Source organism: Eriocheir sinensis, chromosome 66 (assembly GCF_024679095.1).
Source record: "Eriocheir sinensis breed Jianghai 21 chromosome 66, ASM2467909v1, whole genome shotgun sequence".
Lineage (NCBI taxonomy): Eukaryota > Metazoa > Arthropoda > Malacostraca > Decapoda > Varunidae > Eriocheir > Eriocheir sinensis.
This window is the reverse complement of record NC_066574.1, coordinates 2687673-2705443: the sequence shown is the minus strand read 5'-3', so window position 1 is coordinate 2705443 and position 17771 is coordinate 2687673. Positions and strand designations below refer to the sequence as shown.

At 50.5% G+C, this 17771-nt stretch overlaps 1 protein-coding gene across 17 annotated transcripts in view; it reads right to left on the bottom strand.

Annotated features, from left to right (window-relative positions):
- LOC126987719 (sodium bicarbonate cotransporter 3-like) overlaps positions 1 to 17128 on the bottom strand; it is a 76685-nt gene extending 59557 nt beyond the window's left edge. For 11 of the 17 annotated variants that reach the window (XM_050844947.1, XM_050844936.1, XM_050844948.1 and 8 more), the window contains exon 1: positions 16914 to 17128. The gene's annotated coding sequence lies outside the window, so the exon portion shown is untranslated. The remainder of the gene's footprint in view (positions 1 to 16913) is intronic. The other 6 variants (XM_050844946.1, XM_050844956.1, XM_050844953.1 and 3 more) reach the window with 1 other exon arrangement.
- Between the last annotated feature and the right edge of the window lie 643 nt (positions 17129 to 17771).

Here is a 17771-nt window from a genome sequence, read left to right as displayed (position 1 = left end):
GCAGAGCATGACTAGCTGTGGGCGCAGGGGTGGTGCGGGTCACATTCGGCGACCTTGACCCTGATTTCATCAATGAGTTCCTTCCTTGACTCACACTACACGCTTCTATGCGGTCTTTGTTTCACTCGGTCGCGTTGTTTCCTCATCTCAGAGCGAGTAAAAAGAAAAAAGGAGGTGGTATTTATAAACATATCGTCACCTCGGTTCGCATGTTTGATAAGCATCTCGGGGGAAGTTGCCGGTTTTTCTTTTATAGACTGTATTGTGATTCCAGTGATAGTTTTACCCGACTTTTGCAACTTGAACGGGAAAATCAATCACCCATGAAAACCAGGTCAGTCTTCTCTACGGCCTCAAGAAACGTTCGTCACGGGAGCCCGATACGTTTAAAAACATGGACCTTTAGCAACACGACGCCGGTGACATGGTGCCCTACACAAGCACGGACTGTCTTCTCCTCCTCCTCCTCCTCCTCTCCCCTTCCCTCTGTACATCACCTTCCTCAGCTGAATGAATGAATGATCTCAGTTATGTTACGATGGGCGAACCACAACATCTTCCGTGAATGATCCTGGTACAAGTTTCGGTGTGTAAGGGAACGAGAGAGCGGAGTCTGCCTCTGCTAACAATGCTTGACTTTTCCGTGTCGCCGCAAGTGATCGCCAGCAAACATGTCGGCGTTACACAAGGGATCACCGGGGCTACATCTGGGCGCCTGTAGTGTAGGGCACGTCTCCGCTGTATACGGGACGCCCTGGGGCTGCCGTGTTCCCCTCATCCCCGGGCGGCCTCTCCCTCCGGCCGCGGGACTCACTCAGCCGTCAAAAAATGTGGCCGCATAATTGGAACTTCCCTCCGGCGTCGTGACAGGAGATGGGGAAGTGACGGAGGCTGGCGCACCCCTCTATACCTTCTATTTACACTCGTCAATGATTGTTAAGCCATATAGTAAATACACCTTTATGTTAATTAGGTTATATCCTCTATGCGAAACAGAGAAAACTAGGCGCGTCGGAGGATGGAGAAACGAGTCTGACGGCGCGATAAAAACACACCTTGTCCGTGGTGGGTCGCTGTGGCTGCCCTTGACCCATTCAGCGCCCCGTTCATGGCTGGGCGTCCTCCCCTTAGCACTTGTTCCCTACCATTGTATCTTTTTAGTTTCCTGGTGCTACTTCCATATGTATCCTTAGCTGTATGATCACACTCTGTACTGCCTGGGGGTTGGGATGGCAGCTCCTCCCTTCTCCTTTGTTGTTTACTTGCAACAATAAACTATCAATCAATCAATCCCTTATGGACCTGACGCAGCGCCCAGCATCCCAGTCTTCCGGGGCGCCGCCTGTCTTACTGTATGACGAAGGAACAGTTCTTGGTGGCGTCAGACAGTGGTCCATATTTTTAAACGTATCAGACTCCCAGAACGGCTATTTCCCAAGGCCACAGAGAAGATTAACCGGGTTTTCATGGGTGATTTTCCCGTTCATGGCGCAGAAGTCGTGTAAAACTATCACAAGGATCACAAAACGGTCCATGCAGATCCCAGCTACAGATACGTTCAAGAATACGGGTGTGTCACTTCTTGCACGACACCTCAGCGGCATTTTTTTTACCCACAAAATTCAGGAACGCGAGTAACATAAGTGACGGCCCAGTCATTCATTAAAGACCGTTACTAATATCAATCTAGTAGAAATTAAGGCTGGTCTTATTAAACACTTCTGCCTCCCACATCAACTACTTTCAAAGGCCAAAAAGGAGATCAGCTGGGTTCTCATGAGTGCTTCTTCTAGGTTCATGGTACAGTAGAAGGGTCACAAAACTACCCCTGGAAACGCCCCAAACTCCTACTAAAGCCTTGTCAAATATGTGTACTAGGGCGCGGAAATGTTTAAGAATACGAGCCTTATAGTCAGAATCTGCAAAACGTTACTTTATCACGCCTCTTCTCAACACCCGGCGCAGGGCTTCTAATAGTAAGCAAATCATCAGTAAGTTACTCTATTGCGATGTAATGAACACATGCGAAGTTGCGTCCAGGCGAGCAGTAGAGAACTTTCATGTATAACCTTCGAGAGACCAGGAGGCGGCAGGGAGGGAGGGGAAGGTGTCTTAGCGAGACCCGAGACACGCGACACTCCACTTGCTTCTAAGCACCACGGACACACACACACGCACACATACTCCACTACGCGTGCCACAGCTTCCCCCTCCTCCTCCTCCTCCGCTCAGCGTCGCCATGCCAAGCCTTGCGTAAGTGAAGTGACGTCAGTGTGCGCCTGGGCTGGCAACATTGGAGGTCCTCCCTCGAGCCTCCTCCCTCCGTCCCTGCCCCAGCCCGCCTCTCGTCCCGGACTCGAGGTAAGGCTGGGAATCGCTCGCTGCTCAGATGGAAAGGATCGAGTCACGCGGCGGCCACGGGGACAGGATATGCCGCAGAGGGCGATGAAGGAATGGAAAGACACGGACGACAAGAAGAAGAAGAAGAAGAATTAAGGAGAAGGAGAAGAAGAGGAAATGCAGTAGAGGACAACAAAGAAATGGAAAGACAATGACGACAAGAAGAAGAAGAAGAAGAAGGAAGAGAAGAAGAAGAACAACAACAACAACAATAATAACTAAAATGACAGGAAAGAGAGAGAGAGAGAGAGAGAGAGAGAGAGAGAGAGAGAGATATGGTTAAAGCAACACCTGCTGGATTCTCATTAAAGCAACCCCACCAGTCCCACCGCTCCCTCTCTCTCTCTCTCTCTCTCTCAATACTATCAACACAGCACAACACAACGCAAAACCTCGCCCGAACAAAATAACACAAGCAAAAACAACCAAGTCCCAACACCACCACCGCTACACCACCAAGGTCACTGCCACCGCCGGATCAGCTTGTTATGATGCTACACATGCTCGCGGCGGCTGCAGAAACACACACACGCGGCGCATATGAGCATTTCCTCCCCATAGTTTCCTCGTGCAGTGAACCCCGCGATGGTCTGGGCCGGCCGTGAACCCAGCCAACCCACCGCCTTCCTTTCTTTCCCCAGCAACCACCGGCGGGATACGAAAGGCCTCAGGGGTCCATGGGTCATTTCGGCGCCCAAGTACACATATTTGGCGAGGCTTTCGTAGGAGTTTTGGGCATTTCCAGGGGTAGTTTGGGACCATCTCATTGGGACACACACGAATATATAAAAAAAATAACGGGTCTACTCACAACACACAGCCTTCTGCCCATGTGGAGTCCCTCTTACCTGTGAAGAAGAAAAACAATCATTAGTGACAAGAGTTTAGGGGTGCGTGATGCCTTACAAACCTACCATGCGTCTAATGCCACTCTTTGCCATCCATTTTTTTTCTTCTCTACGTCAATATTCTTCGCGTATTCATAACCTCTCTCTCTCTCTCTCTCTCTCTCTCTCTCTCTCTCTCTCTCTCTCTCTCTCTCTCTCTCTCTTACTCCCTTCTTTCGTTACTCCACATCTCTCTATTCCTTTCTTCTTTCCTCATCCATTTCTCTCCCTTCCTTCATCCGCTTCTCCACTTTTCTCTTTCCCTTCCTTCTTTCCTCACCTATTTTTCTCCCTTCCTTCTTCCATTATGCCTTTAGAAACAGTTGTTGTGAGCACCGAAAGTCTATGAAAATAAGGACCCGGGGCTGGAGGCTGGAGGCGGTCACTCTCTTACCGGTAGGCCCAAGCACGCCCGCCCGCCAGCCAACCTCGGGGAAAGGGTCAATCGGGTAGTCCGCCCCCCACACACCATCACGTCCCATTCCACTCCCCTCTCAGTTTTCCTTATCGCTTTTTCACCCCACCGCCACTTATATAGACGTGAAAGCTCGTAATAAACGTTAGAGAAAGAAAAACATACTTATTAATGCTGCTGCCATCGCCTATACGTATAAGGAGTGAAAGTTTTTGTAGTAGAAGTATACGATGAGTTTCACGGACGCACAGTATGCCGCTTATGGTTTGGCGAAGGTGTGGGGGGAGGGAGGGGGACTGCAGCGACAATGAGCATGCCCGGGAGTGACTGTGTGGGAAGGTTTCGAATTGGTGCGTATATCTGTGTCTTTAACCCGGTAGCTGCGGGGGTCATGTTTCTTAGGTTAGGTTAGGTTAGGTTAGGTTAGGTTAAAGGTCCCTCTGAGTAAAATAATGAGAAAGAATCATCACTCACGCAAAACATTTCATAATATATATCAACGCATGTGTGATCAGTTTATGCATCATCTATTTCACATATAGTTATCGTTATATCTGCGTATATACTTATTGGTGCGTTTTTGGCAATATTTCTGGCTAAGGCTCAGAAACCGGTGAATACGAGGCTCTGAGTACGACAATCTGGCAACGGTGATATGACCCTCCAGTTGCGGCGCCAAGCACAGAACGCCCCGATACTCAATCAGTCCGCTATAGACGCTGCCCCTGACAAAAGAAAACAGAACGAGAGGTCAGAAAAAGAGGTCAGTCCGTTTCGGGAGGAGAGGAGGTGTCTTGATACTCTCCGCTTGAATGATGAATTGAAGAGGTCACAAATGGATGCAGATGAACGTAAACTAGTGTATTTTTGTTTGTATTAAGGGGTGGAAGTGTTGAGTAAGGAAGCGTTTCTCTAAGCAAACAGATAGATTAGCTCTGATGCCTTGGAGATGTCAGAAAAGGATGAAGGTAAACATATTCTCGTATCTTTCATTTCTGTGGTAGTAGCGTGGAAGAGTGAATAGGGTAGCGCCGAGGCAGGCAGACAGGTACAGGGCGGCAGGGGAGAGAGAGGTCAGAGGAATACTTCTCACAATCGGTTCGGAGAGGTTCCTTCCTTCCTCACTCACTTCTCTCCCTCTCTCCTCCTCCTCGTCCTTCCGCCTCCTTTCCAAAATCGCCTCACGTTCACGCTCGGTCGTACAACACAAATACGAAAACACCGTTCAGCACAACAGTATACATAACACAACACATGCACACTGGTCATCCCCGAGGCACATCCCTGACTGTCTCGTTTCACAACCTTTCGTTTCTCAGTGGCCTTCAGCTTGTACCACCGTTCCGCGCAGTGCTCAAGCTTCACGTATTTACTGGGGCGATCCTGTGACAGCGGGGAGGCGTGTCCGGCGAGGCACACCGCCAGGGCACAGCGGATGAAGTGAGCAGCTCCAGGGAAGCCACACTTAGCCCAGTTTCACAATGACCAGCAGATGACAAACAGCACCGCCGCCCCGCCGTGCCGCCCGCCTCCCTCCACCTGCCCCTCCTCTTCCTCCTCCTCCTCGTCCCTCTCCGCTCTTCCTCTGCACCTCCTTTCCCTCATACTCTTTGCACACGGGCCTTTCACTTAAGTATAGGTTAAGAACGGTCACTTCCCACCTCATGACTGGCTCGGGGGAACAAACACACACACACGCACGCACACCGCCAGCCTGAAGTTCCCGCACTGTCATCACTTACATAACGCTTGTGTTCACTAACGTGCATGGCGCCTCGCTCGGTCCCTCACACCACTCACCGCTGCCTGCAGGACACGTACCTGAGGGGGTAACGAACACATATCAACCCACTTGCCATGCTCAGTGGGGGCAGGCCGAGAGTGTTCATCGGAAAACGCATTCCAAGCGCTCTCCTGCCTGAGGCCGAATGGGAACTGGCTTGCGGTAGGGAGGATAGGCCGCGGCGTGTTGCAGTGTGAGCAGGATGTATGGCGGGGAGGGGGGCGCTGCTGCTGCCTCTCCCGCCCCCGCCACGCCCTCCCAGTCACGTCTTTGACAGTGATGCCTTCCTGTCGGCAGCTCAGAAACTAGCGATCGACGGTGACCAAGGTTTATGTCATTTACGTGTCCTATATTTGTTAACACAGCGCATGCATCGACTCCGTTTTCCATTGCAGGTTGAAGGTTCAGTGTAAGTTTCGAGTTCCGCGCCGCTCACTGCATCGAAGAGTTAATTGTTAGTGTCCACAGTTGAAGGTTTGACTCACTCGACGTGCCTCTTGCTACACCGACTCGGCGATATCTATTTGACAAGGCTCTCCTAGGAGTTTGGGGCATTTCCAGGGGTAGTTTTGCGACCCTGGTGGTATTTTGACCCTTCCTCTGTACCGTGAACCTAATATACCACTTAAAAGAACCCGACTGATTTCCTTTTTGGCCTTTGGAAATGGTTGATATGAGAGCCGAAAGTGACTAACAATACCGATCAGTTTCCGGAGGAGGCAGATCACCGTCATGGCCTCCTGTGGTTGTGACACTCATGATTCAAGGAAAGACTCAATCCGACTGTTAGGATGGGTAATCAGAGATGACGGAGGAGAGGCGGGGCGGGGGAAAGAGAGGGAGGGATGAGGTGGTCTGGGAGGTCACGTGGGGAGGGCAGTGACCCAGCATGATAGTGTGGGTGTGGGGCAAGGGGTGAGGTACTTCCCTGACTACTTTTTTCCTGTTGTACTTTCACAGTCGTAGGTTGACCCAATAGGCAGAAGTTATGATGCTCCTAAGATTTAAGTTCTTGGTCAGTATTAATTTTAGACAACTCCAAAACCTAACTGGCATTGGTTCTTTGCACTTGTTGCAATGTTTCCCCTTAAAGTGCTGCGTAGCCCCGAGGGACGCGTGCCCTGCTCTGAACACCACCGGGACATTCCGTGTGGTGCGGACGGCTGGTGGGGGGCCGGGGCAGGGGCGTCGCCATGCACACGTCCTCGGTGCCTGGGAGGGAGTGACGGATGGCCTGGCCGCTGCCACTGTCATGTTACTGACAGATGGAGTCGCGGACGTTTTAAGCTAAGCCTCTGCCCTCACCTCTGCCCCTCCCCACCCAACGCCTCGCCTCCTGACCTCTCGCTCATACGTTTATTTACTTGTATTGTTTGAGGTCCTGTTTTCCGGCTTGGCACGATGTGGGTCGCTGTCCCTGGCGCTGGCCGCACGTCCTGCTGTTACATCACTGCCTCGCTCCGTGACGCGCTGTTCATCGCGGCGAAACTCGTGCAAAAGGCGGCGGTGATAACAGCGGCAGCACTCTGTTTATGATCCGTGCGTGTGAAGCACAGCGCCGACCCGCCGCCGAGGTGCAACGCCCGAGAGGTGACGAGAAGCATTACGAGGCTGAACTGTGACGTGTCGGGCCAGTGTCTGGGTCCCCGGCGGCCCGTACGAGTGGCTCCACTGACCGCGTTATGGCAGTGAGTGACCCTGAGCTAGCACTCCCCCCTAACATCGACCACTGACTGCGATCTTCCTTCCCGTCGGCTCAGGCGGCAGAGCGCGGGAGGAGCAACAACTGCACCCTCCGCCCACGTCAGGAGCCTATTCCAGGGCCCGCTGAGAGTCTCACTGAGAGTCAATGACCGCTATGCGGAGGAGCTCGCGCGGCGTGCGGAGCCTGACGCCGGGGTCAGCGGACACTGTAGCAGCTCCTGCATTGCACCGCGCCACCCATGCACCCCGCGGCACCTGCCTCCAGCACGCGTCTCCGTCACCCGCCTTCCTTCACGCCCCACGCCGCCCCGCCAGCACCGCCACACGCTGGGGGCGGTGGCGAGGCGACGGCCGGGCACGGAGGAAGTGACGAGGCCACGTGTGCCCTACATACGCCCTTACTTCCCTGCCATACCTACCGGGGCACCGGGAAGCCATAGAACACACACACACACACACACACACACACACACACACACACACACGCCATCTATTCATTCAGTGAGATTGGATAACAGAGGGCAAACCCACATCATCGCGGCGGCCCCGACACTAACAACAGCATGTGGTCGTGGCCGACTCTGCACTTGTTTCGGGCTCACGCGCTGCCGCCGGTCACTCCGCTCACTGCCTTCTTTCCCCTCGCTAGTCCGGATCGGCGGTACCTCTTTTCCTCTCATGTCATTCCTCAGTCCGTCCGTCACACACAGCTACCCCGAGGCACCTGTTTCTTGTGGGCACTAATAAAACGCCTCTCATTCCCTAAACTACACTGAAGAAAAATACCTACAAGGAACGCAAGACTGTATCACACGACGGTCACACACGCAACTTCACCGACACAATCTGGATTTTGGCAGATGCAGAAAATAAAGAAAAAATAAAAAGTCGGGCGGATGACTACGAAAAAAGCGAGCAATGTGAAAGAAGAGGAAAGATAAATAGGATCAAGAAACAAGAAATGAGGGTTGAGAAGAGAGGGAGAGGAAAGAACAGAGCAGGAAGAGAGATGGGGGAGGAGGAGAGAGAGGGAGCAAGGGTAGAAAGAAGAGAGAAAAAAGTAAACTGAAGGAATAAAAAAGGAAGAGAAAGCAGAGGAAGAGAGGAGGGCGTAGGGATAGAAAGAATAGGGAAAAATGGAAAAAAAGTAGAATGAAGGAAGGGAGAAGGAAGAGAGAGCGGAAGAAGAGGAGAGGAGGAAGGGAGGGACAGGGGAAGAGGGGAGAGGAAGGTAGGAGAGGTGGAGGAGGAGAGAGTAGGGAGAAAGGGGAGGGAGGGGAGGGGCAGTATAAGAGAAGGGGAATCCCAGTACTGTAACCCACACCACACCTTCCTACCTGTCACCTCTCCCCCACTTCTCCTCCTCCCCCTCCGCCTCTCACCTCCTCTCCCTACCCCCCCACCCCCCACCCTTTAGAGAAGAAGGAGAGTAAAAACTAGAGCAGAAAGAGAGGGAGAGAGAGAGGAAGAAGGGGGAAGAAAGAGGAAAGAAGGAGGATGAAAAGGAGAGAAAAATAGAATGGAGGGACGAGAGAGAGAGAGAGAGAGAGAGAGAGAGAGAGAGAGAGAGAGAGAGAGAGAGAGAGAGAGAGAGAGAGAGAGAGAGAGAGAGAGTAACACACTACACAATGCTGGATTTTTCTGGTGTACTTGACCCCCCCCAAAAAAAAAAAAAAGGCGGTATCGGAGTTACAAAGGACTGCAGCAAAACCCTCAACCTCAATCCGGTTAGTTCCAGCGTTCGGAAATCGCCGCAAGAACACGAGAGAGATCGCGTGCCATGACAGACCACTGAGGGACAGAATTGGGACACATTCTTCCCAAACATTCTCACGTCCAAGCACACATACATAATTGACAAGGCTTTCGTATTTGGGCTTTTTGGGGGGTACTTCCAGGGGTATAGTTTTATGAGCTTGGCGGTGGTAGTTTGAGCTATATCTTTTGTACCGTGAGCAGTGGAATAGATTGGTAGAATAGAATAGAATAGTACTCGTGAACAAACTTTGGGTCATATTATTAAACATATTCACGTTCAAGCACACACACACAATTGACAAGGCTTTCGTATTGGGGTTTTTGGGGGGTACTTTCAAGGGGTATAGTTTTATGAGCTTGGCGGTGGTAGTTTGAGCTATATCTTTTGTACCGTAAGCAGTGGAATAGTACTCGTGAACAAACTTTGGGTCACATTCTTAAACATTCTCACGTTCAAGCACACATACCCCCCCCCCCCACACACACACACACACATATTTGACAAGGCTTTCATATAAGGATTTTTTGGTTGGGTGTGGCATTTCCAAGGGTAGTTATCTGACCATGGTGGTGGTAGTTTGACCCTTCTTCCGTATTATGACCCTGGAAGAGTACCTACATAGAAGAACCTGATTAATCTCCTTTTAGGCCTTTGGGAATAGTTGAAGTGGGAGGTGGAAGCGTCTGAGATCACCGACCTCTTGACATTTCATAGCAAGACCCCGAACTCACATCCCCCCCCCCCCGGTGATTTCATCCATGCGGGTTGTGTAGAGATGGATTTCACGTCAGATTCCTCGACTGACGCAAGCGGGAGTGTCACCTATGCCAAATTATCGTACTCAGAGCCTCATAGTTGCCGGTTTCTGAGCCATAGCTATTGGCAAGAGACACCAATAATTAACCATTTTAACGATAACTATATATGAAGGCAGTTATTGGGGTCGAGGAAGCAGTTGTTGGGTCGGAAATCGGGACACTTTTTACTCGCCCCGTTAGTAGCTCCGGGAATGTTGCCAATTACTATATCAAAGAGCGGTGTTTCGAGTGTCACCGCCATGATCCAGCCTGTGTAATAGGGTGACTTGACTTTTATCTTGACTTCAGGAGCTATCACTGGCGCGCTATTCAACAGACATATTTTTCTACGTTTGCCTGTGAATTCATGGCTCCTAGCTAAGCTGTGCCTCAGTGTACAAATGGTAGAACCACTATCCCTCATCACCGTAACCTCTCGGTCTCCTACCCAACCTATACTCAAATTCAACCGCTCATCGTACTGGTTTGTGGCGGTTCCGGCCACTAGTCATGGATTCTGCGCCTCATCGCGAGACTGGCCGTTCACGGAAAGCACAGGTAGTGGCGAACCCTGATTTCTACCATAATTAACATGCTGCGGGGCACTTTCTTGTCTTGCTGCAGCATTTTTGTGCCACTTATTACCCTGATACGGTCGCGATCCATAATTTCCAGTCTTCGCACGCGGTGCTTAATGTTGGTTACTTTTGGCTGAAGGCCATGCTTGGCTAATCGCACCATGGGGGGTGGCGACGCCTGAGCCAATCTTTCTAGGGACTTCACTCGCATTCTATTGCTTTTAACTACAGGCCTTTTCGTCCTACCGCAGGCCTCAAAATAGGAATTAGCCATTTCCTTCATAACTTCCAATTTCCTCACCTTGTCTATTTTGAGCCTCGTGACTAATTCATCTGGGCAGGATTTTACGTACTGCGCACGCAAGATTAGATCATAGAAATGCTCAAAAGATATGCCCTTCACCTCTAAACGAGAGCTTTATCAAATGCAGGAAGGTGTGTGTCAGGCCTGAAATGTTTGATCAATGTGTGTCAGGCTGTCTTAAAATTCTGAATGTGTGAAGGATTATGTAACTGCATGGCAATTATTCTCTTAGATACGAAGGTTAGAGATCGTTTATAAGAATCTCAAAATATCGTATTCGGCAGTAAAAATAAAATAAACAAGCGAAAAACTGACTATTTCCTGAAGTTGGGATGTATTCGACTTTGCTTGTTATGAGATAGACAGATAGAGAGATAGATAGGTAGTTAGATAGATATAGAGGGAATAAAAGAGAAAGAGAAAAAAGAGAAAAAAAGAGAAAAATGAGAAAATTGAGAAAAAAAGAGAAGAGGAGAGAGAGAGAGAGAGAGAGAGAGAGAGAGAGAGGGGGGGGGGGGGCAGACAGACAGACAGACAGACAGACAGATAGATAGGCAGACCGACAAACAGACAGACAAACATACAGACAGACAGACAGACAGATAGGCAAACAGACAAACAGATAGGCAGACAGACAGACAGACAGACAAACAGACAGACAGATAGGCAGACAGACAGACAAACAGACAGACAGATAGGCAGACAGACAGACAGACAGACAGACAGACGGACAGATAGGCAAACAGACAAACAGACAGACAGACAGACAGGCAGACAGACAGACAGACGTGGCCGGCATATGACAGCAACAACAACTAATTCTTTTTTTCTCTCTCTCTTTGCTTTCACTCCCAGGCCACACATCCAGATCACTGTGGATACGATTATATTTCTGAGGCAATTTCTTCTCCCTCACACGAATACTAATTGAAAGGATGCGTACGAACTGGGCAAGGTGTCGTAGCCAATTAGCGACGCTCTTTGTGGGGTGGAGACAGGTCGGATTTCTGTAGTTTTATCCAAGGACGAGACGAACATGCATCCAGGGCATAGATATGTTTGTTTTTTATATAATATGGGAAAGGAAAACAGGATAAGGAAAAAGGAAATGAAATCAGAAAAAGAACAAAAGTAGAAGGGAAGAAGAGGAACATGTCTTTATCATTCTCGTCACCAGCTAGTTTATGAAGCCAATACAAAGAAATATACGTAGAAAAACAGGAAGAAGAAAGAGGAAGGAGAAGGCGGTGCATGGTGTCGCAAGGGATGTAGAGCAGTCCCGTCATGCGTCCTGGGGGGTCAGTAGGATCAAGCAAGTTCGATCCAGAGTCGCCTTCCTTGACATGGGGTGCTGGGAGAGGTGTGAGCAGGAAGGGGTGTGCTTGGAAAGGGTGTAAGCGAAGGGTGTGACTCGGAAGGTGATGTGCCAGGAAGGGATGTGTGAGGGAAGGGGCAAAATACCATATTCTTAAACATTTCAGCGCCCAAGCACGCATTTGACAAGGCTTTCATGGCAGTGTTGGGCATTTGCAGAGGTAGTTTTATGACCCTGGTGGTAGTTTGACCTTTCTTTTGTGCCATGAACCTACAGAAACACTACCTAGGACGCGATTGGTCTCCTTTTCTGCAGGGTCCTAACCTAACCTAACCTAACCTAACTTAACCCTGGGAAATGGTTAATGGGAGAGGTGGAGGCGGGTGAGAATACCAATTAACCGATGGGACAGAGAGTTCGACCACGCTAAGGACACTGATTTAAACGTGACCTTTCTCAACAAACAGACAATGTATTACCCATTTTTTCTGACTAATTTTAGAGAGAATTTAAGAGAGATTTTAGAGAGTGAATAAGGTAAATAATCAAACAGTATTTTCTATAAGTCTTAGAGTCATATTATCAGTCATTCGGAGCTTACACATCAATATTCGGCAAGGGTTTCGTAGTGGTTGTGTTTGTATTCCCATGCGTAGTTTTGTGAGCCTAGTGATAGTCTCCTTATATTTAGAGAGTGAATAAGGTAAATAATCAAACAGTATTTTCTATAAGTCTTAGAGTCATATTATCAGTCATTTCGGAGCTTAAACATCAATATTCGGCAAGGGTTTCGTAGTGGTTGTGTTTGTATTCCTTGCGTATAGTTTTGTGAGCCTAGTGATAGTCTCCTTATATTTAAAGAGTGAATAAGGTAAATAATCAATCAGTATTTTCTATAAGTCTTAGAGTCATATTATCAGTCATTTGGAGCTTACACATCAATATTCGGCAAGGGTTTCGTAGTGGTTGTGTTTGTATTCCCGTGCGTAGTTTTGTGAGCCTAGTGATAGTCTGACTTGGCCTTTGCACCATGAATGTAAGAAACACTCATGAAAACCCGACGAATCCCCTTTGTGACCCTCGACAGTAATTGTTGTGAGATCTGCAAGCGTCTGAGCATACGAGCCTTCGAGTCTTCTTACAAATGCAGTCTTTGTCGCTGTACAGAAATAGTCGCAAGGCAGACGACACGCATTCAAGGAGGCGATGAGTTCATGAAAGCATCTTAATTTCCGTCGCGTCTGTTGCTTGCTGCGCCGGAGGAATAAGGGCAGCCGCTTAGTGCCGCGTTTACGTTAGATCTGCATAAAACGGTGTTGTTACTTGTTTAGCAGTGGAGCAGCGCCGCATCTTCCCTAGCGGGTCGCCAAGGCGCGGGTTGCATAACACAAAAACAACAAACGCGTGTGACCAGAATGCTGTGGGGCCTAGGAGGAAGAGGCTCCCGGCGGCGCGAGGTGTGTACTGAACGGGTTACTGAGCGAGGCCGGTACCGTGTGGCCGCTGCCCGGAGCATTACGCCGGGGCGATGCGCGGGCACGGACGCCGCCCTGCCGCTCGTCACGTCAGCTTTACAGAGATAATGAGGAAAGGTTCCCTCCTATACTAATTACACTCAATAAAATGTACATATACGTATAAATCTATCTATCTATCTATTCATATATTCACACGTGCATGAACTTTTTGAGTTTTTAGATCCTTGTGCCATGACCTTCCCACCCCCTGGAACCCTAGAAAGCCGGGGTCACTCCAGTGCGGCGGCCCTGCACTCCTCCCGCCCCCGCCTCCCGCCCCTCAGGCAACTCCGTGATGCGCCGCCGAGCACGGTGAACACCACTCCAGTAATTCGTGCCAGATGACACACGTGCTGGCCGCGAGGTCTGCGGCTTGACCCATCATTCACCGCAACGCAGACTGGCGGCGAGGAGGAACCAGTGATCGCCCTCCACATACCTCCATACATCCAAAAGCACCGCCGAGGCCTTGGTGATGCCGTCTAAAGCGTCAGGTAGTTTACAAGACGCAAGGTGGCTGGGAGGAGCCGGAGCAAGGCAGGGTCCGCCCGGCCGGGAGTTTTCCCGCCTCTGTCAGGCCGCAAAAAAGTGGCCGAGGCACCGCCCAGCCCCTCCCCTCGCCCGGACCTCTCCACGCGGAAAAAAAGATGTGACCAAGTGTACTAAGAAATTCCGATTGCAACACACCGATCAATTGTTGTCTTGGTCCACAGCAGCAGCCGGGGGAGGGGGAGGGGGGGGGCGACGAGGCGGGGCGCGCATTGCCACCAGTGAGTCCTCTGCCCCGGGGGCCGAGCCGCCCGCCACCTGCCCGGGAGTCGGGGGCCGCCGGCACACCCCCTCGGCAGCCAACGTTCCCGGCACGTGCGGCTGGGCGAGCCAGGCGAGGGTGTCGGAAGTAGTCGTGAGGCTTCGCAGTGCAAGCGGCGAGCACTCTCAAGAATTCACGGTTAGCCTTGACCGTCGCCTCCAGTTTTGAGGAGATCTGGGCCAAGGGAGGGAAGGTTCACGCCGCCCAAATGTCACCTGAACTCTGGCATCTTGTTATCACAAGGTCAACGGGAGAAATTAAACTCCAGGACTGACGTCAGCTTTCTATCAAGTTCTCGTGGCCGAGGTTCACATTTTTCCCAGCATGAAGCTTTACAAGGCATGTAAAAGTTTAATGTAACATTCTGGGCGACCCTTCAGCCTTGACCAGTCTTGTCGACACTGGCGGGGAGCAGCCATACGACGCCCGCTCCACGGGTTCCGTTATGGCTGAAGCGGGGAAAGGAAAGAGCTGATGTTTATGGCCAAGCCCGCCAGCTTATGCCCTTGCCCTCCCCAACCCTCGAGCCCACCCTTGTCACTGCCGCCAGAGTGGTTCGGAGACGGATAAAATCTGAACTGTCACTCTCTAATGGCCACAGATGGAGACGGTGAACGCGAGGCATTATCGTCATAGACGTAAACGAATAGTTGAGGCCTTAGGTGCAGCTCGGCACGCCAAGGTTGTTTCTGGGGCGGGAGTCTCGGCCGCGCTGTGAGGGTGTAAGACTGCTGTTGTTGCCTGACAGGTGTTTCTTCTTGGTCTGGTTCTTTATCGGAGAGCTCCATGGACAAAAAGTTAATCTCAATTCCTTAAATTTGTTTGGAAAAGGATGACATAATACGATAAAGATATAAGGACCGAATGACACCCGCGCAAGGATCAAATAAAGAGATTTTGGTGGTTGTCTCAATTAAAAGGTCCGACTTCTTTTCGTCACACACACACACACACTGCCACACCAAACATCCTCCTCCACATTCAGAGCCACACGTTTGTCTGAAAAAATCCGACTTCCCGAGGACACACGAGGATAAAAACAACCCATCACTGCCTGTACATAACTGTCCCAAACCCGCGCAGGAACCTCTGAACGCCATGCAGCAGGGGCGGTCCACTTGCGCTGCACACACACACTCCTGCTGTCCCACACACTGTTTTGCCGAGTCTGGCTGACGGAGGCTGACGTCACACGCCACCTATGAACACGAACGACATCCTTATAACCTAAATTAGTACAACATTGGCTTTGCCTTGGACATGATGGACGGACGCTATGCGGGGCCACGGCGCTGGACGACCACACGACCGACCACACGACGCCACTCAGGGTCCGGCGTCTTCAGGAGGACCCTTGGACTTGGGGCCTCTACAACATCCCTAACTAAATGAGCCTTACACACACTGGTGGTTAGTTATGGAGTTATGTAGCAATGGTTAAAGCCTGTCAGCACGCTATTGAGGAACCCTAAATAAATCTATGGCCAATCCCGCAGCTCCCGTGTCCACTACAACAGCCCCTACTAAACGAGCCTTACACATACGCTGTCAAGTTATGGAGTTATGTTGGAATGGTCAAAGCCTGCACATGTCAGCGAGCTATTGAGGAATCCTGAATAAATCTGTGGTCTTGTCTTGCCAACCTAAAGCAACAGCCCCAACTACAGCCTTATACACGCGTGTTGGCAAGTTATGGAGTTATGTTGGAATGGTCAAAGTCTGCACATGTCAGCGAGCTATTGAGGAACCCTGAATAAATCTGTGGTCTTGTCTTGCCAACCTAAAGCAACAGCCCCAACTACACGAGCCTTACACACGCGTGGTCAAGTTATGGAGTTATGTTGGAATGGTCAAAGTTTGCACATGTCAGCGAGCTATTGAGGAACCTTGAATAAATCTGTGGTCTTGTCTTGCCAACCTAACGTCCCGGTATCCCGCTTGGTGCAGGGCGCGGCTCCCTCTCCGACACTCACCACACGGCATCCTCCTCACCAGAGCAATACCTAAGAGTGTAATCACCAACGTCTTCCCTCACAAACGCTGAAAGTCCAGGTATATAACAAGAACCGGTCACTGTACTGCACCGCGCTAGTGACAGTTGGGGGCGGATTTTTAAAGGGGCTATTACACTGGGCTAATTTTTCGTGGATCTTCAGTCAAGCCACGATTTCCGCTGCATGGTTCTCATTTGTTTCTTGTTATTGCTGATGCTGATGATGGTGAGTAATACCGTAGCTTTGGAAGATCGTGGACACGTCAGAAAACCACGGAAATATGAGAACCACGCCAGCGGAAATCGTGGTTTGACTGAAGATCCACGGAAAATTTGCCCAGTGTAATAGCCCCTTAAGAGGAGAGTAAGTAAAACCCGGAAATTCTAAGGGATGTACCAATGCATGTTTCAGCGAGGGAGGAAAGAGGCGCCTTCAAGCACCGCAGAAAAAAAGGATATGAGCTCAATCACTTCCTAATCAGTTGTTTTCATCCTTATCGTAAGACACACAATCACACTCCTCGCTGGGCCCGGTGCTGACCTTAACACCGCACCACACACTCGCAACATACCCACCACGTCCCCTTCCTCCCCGCCTAGGCCACAGTCACAAGTCACTCGCACAGGCACTTCAGGAGAGAGACAATTACCTCATAAAAAGGTGAGTGAGAGAAGCGTCGGCGAGGCTGGAGCTCAGACCGGGAACGTGTGCACAGCCAGGGCAGACACTGGGCACTGATGGGCCGGAGCAGGATGTGTGTGTGTGTGTGTATGTGTGTGCTGGGGGCTGCAGCACGCGGCGGCCGGAGGCGGGGTTGAGGTCTGCACCGCTGGACCCTCGCACAGGTAATAACCGCCAAGGACTGATGAACATGAGTGTACATATATACCAGAGCAGCCTTGAGGCGTCACCCCCTGCTCTCCGCCCCCTCCTTAATCCCTACCCCTTCCTCCCCTCCCTCTTGCCTTGTAGCTCCACCCCTTCGGATTCATCCACAACACCGCGAAATGACGATGCCTTCCCTGAGGACAAGCCGCGGTGACCTTCTTGAATATTCCCAGACTCGTTGTTACCCGACTCGTGAAGGTGGAACGGCGATGAGATAAATTATTACTTTCACAATTACTGAAGACGCAATACAGAAGCCTCCCAGGGTCGTATTCTTAAACATTTCGGCGCCCAAACGCACAAGGCATTCGTAAGAGTTTGGGTCATTTCCTTGGGTAGTTTTATGACCCTGGTGGTAGTCTGACCCTTATTCTGCACCATGAACTTAAAAAAAAACTTATTAGAATCCGGCTGATCTCCTTTTCGGCCTTTGGAAATAGGTGATGTGACAGGAGGAAGCGTCTACGAATCTTAAGCCCCCTTCACTCTGTGCCGACTCTGGGCCACGACAACCCAGCGACTCGGGGTATACGAGGTCTTGGGTGTGAAATCTTGATGTGGAAGGGTCGCATAAGGTCGAAGAGATTACGTGCGACCCTTTCATGTCAACATTTCACAC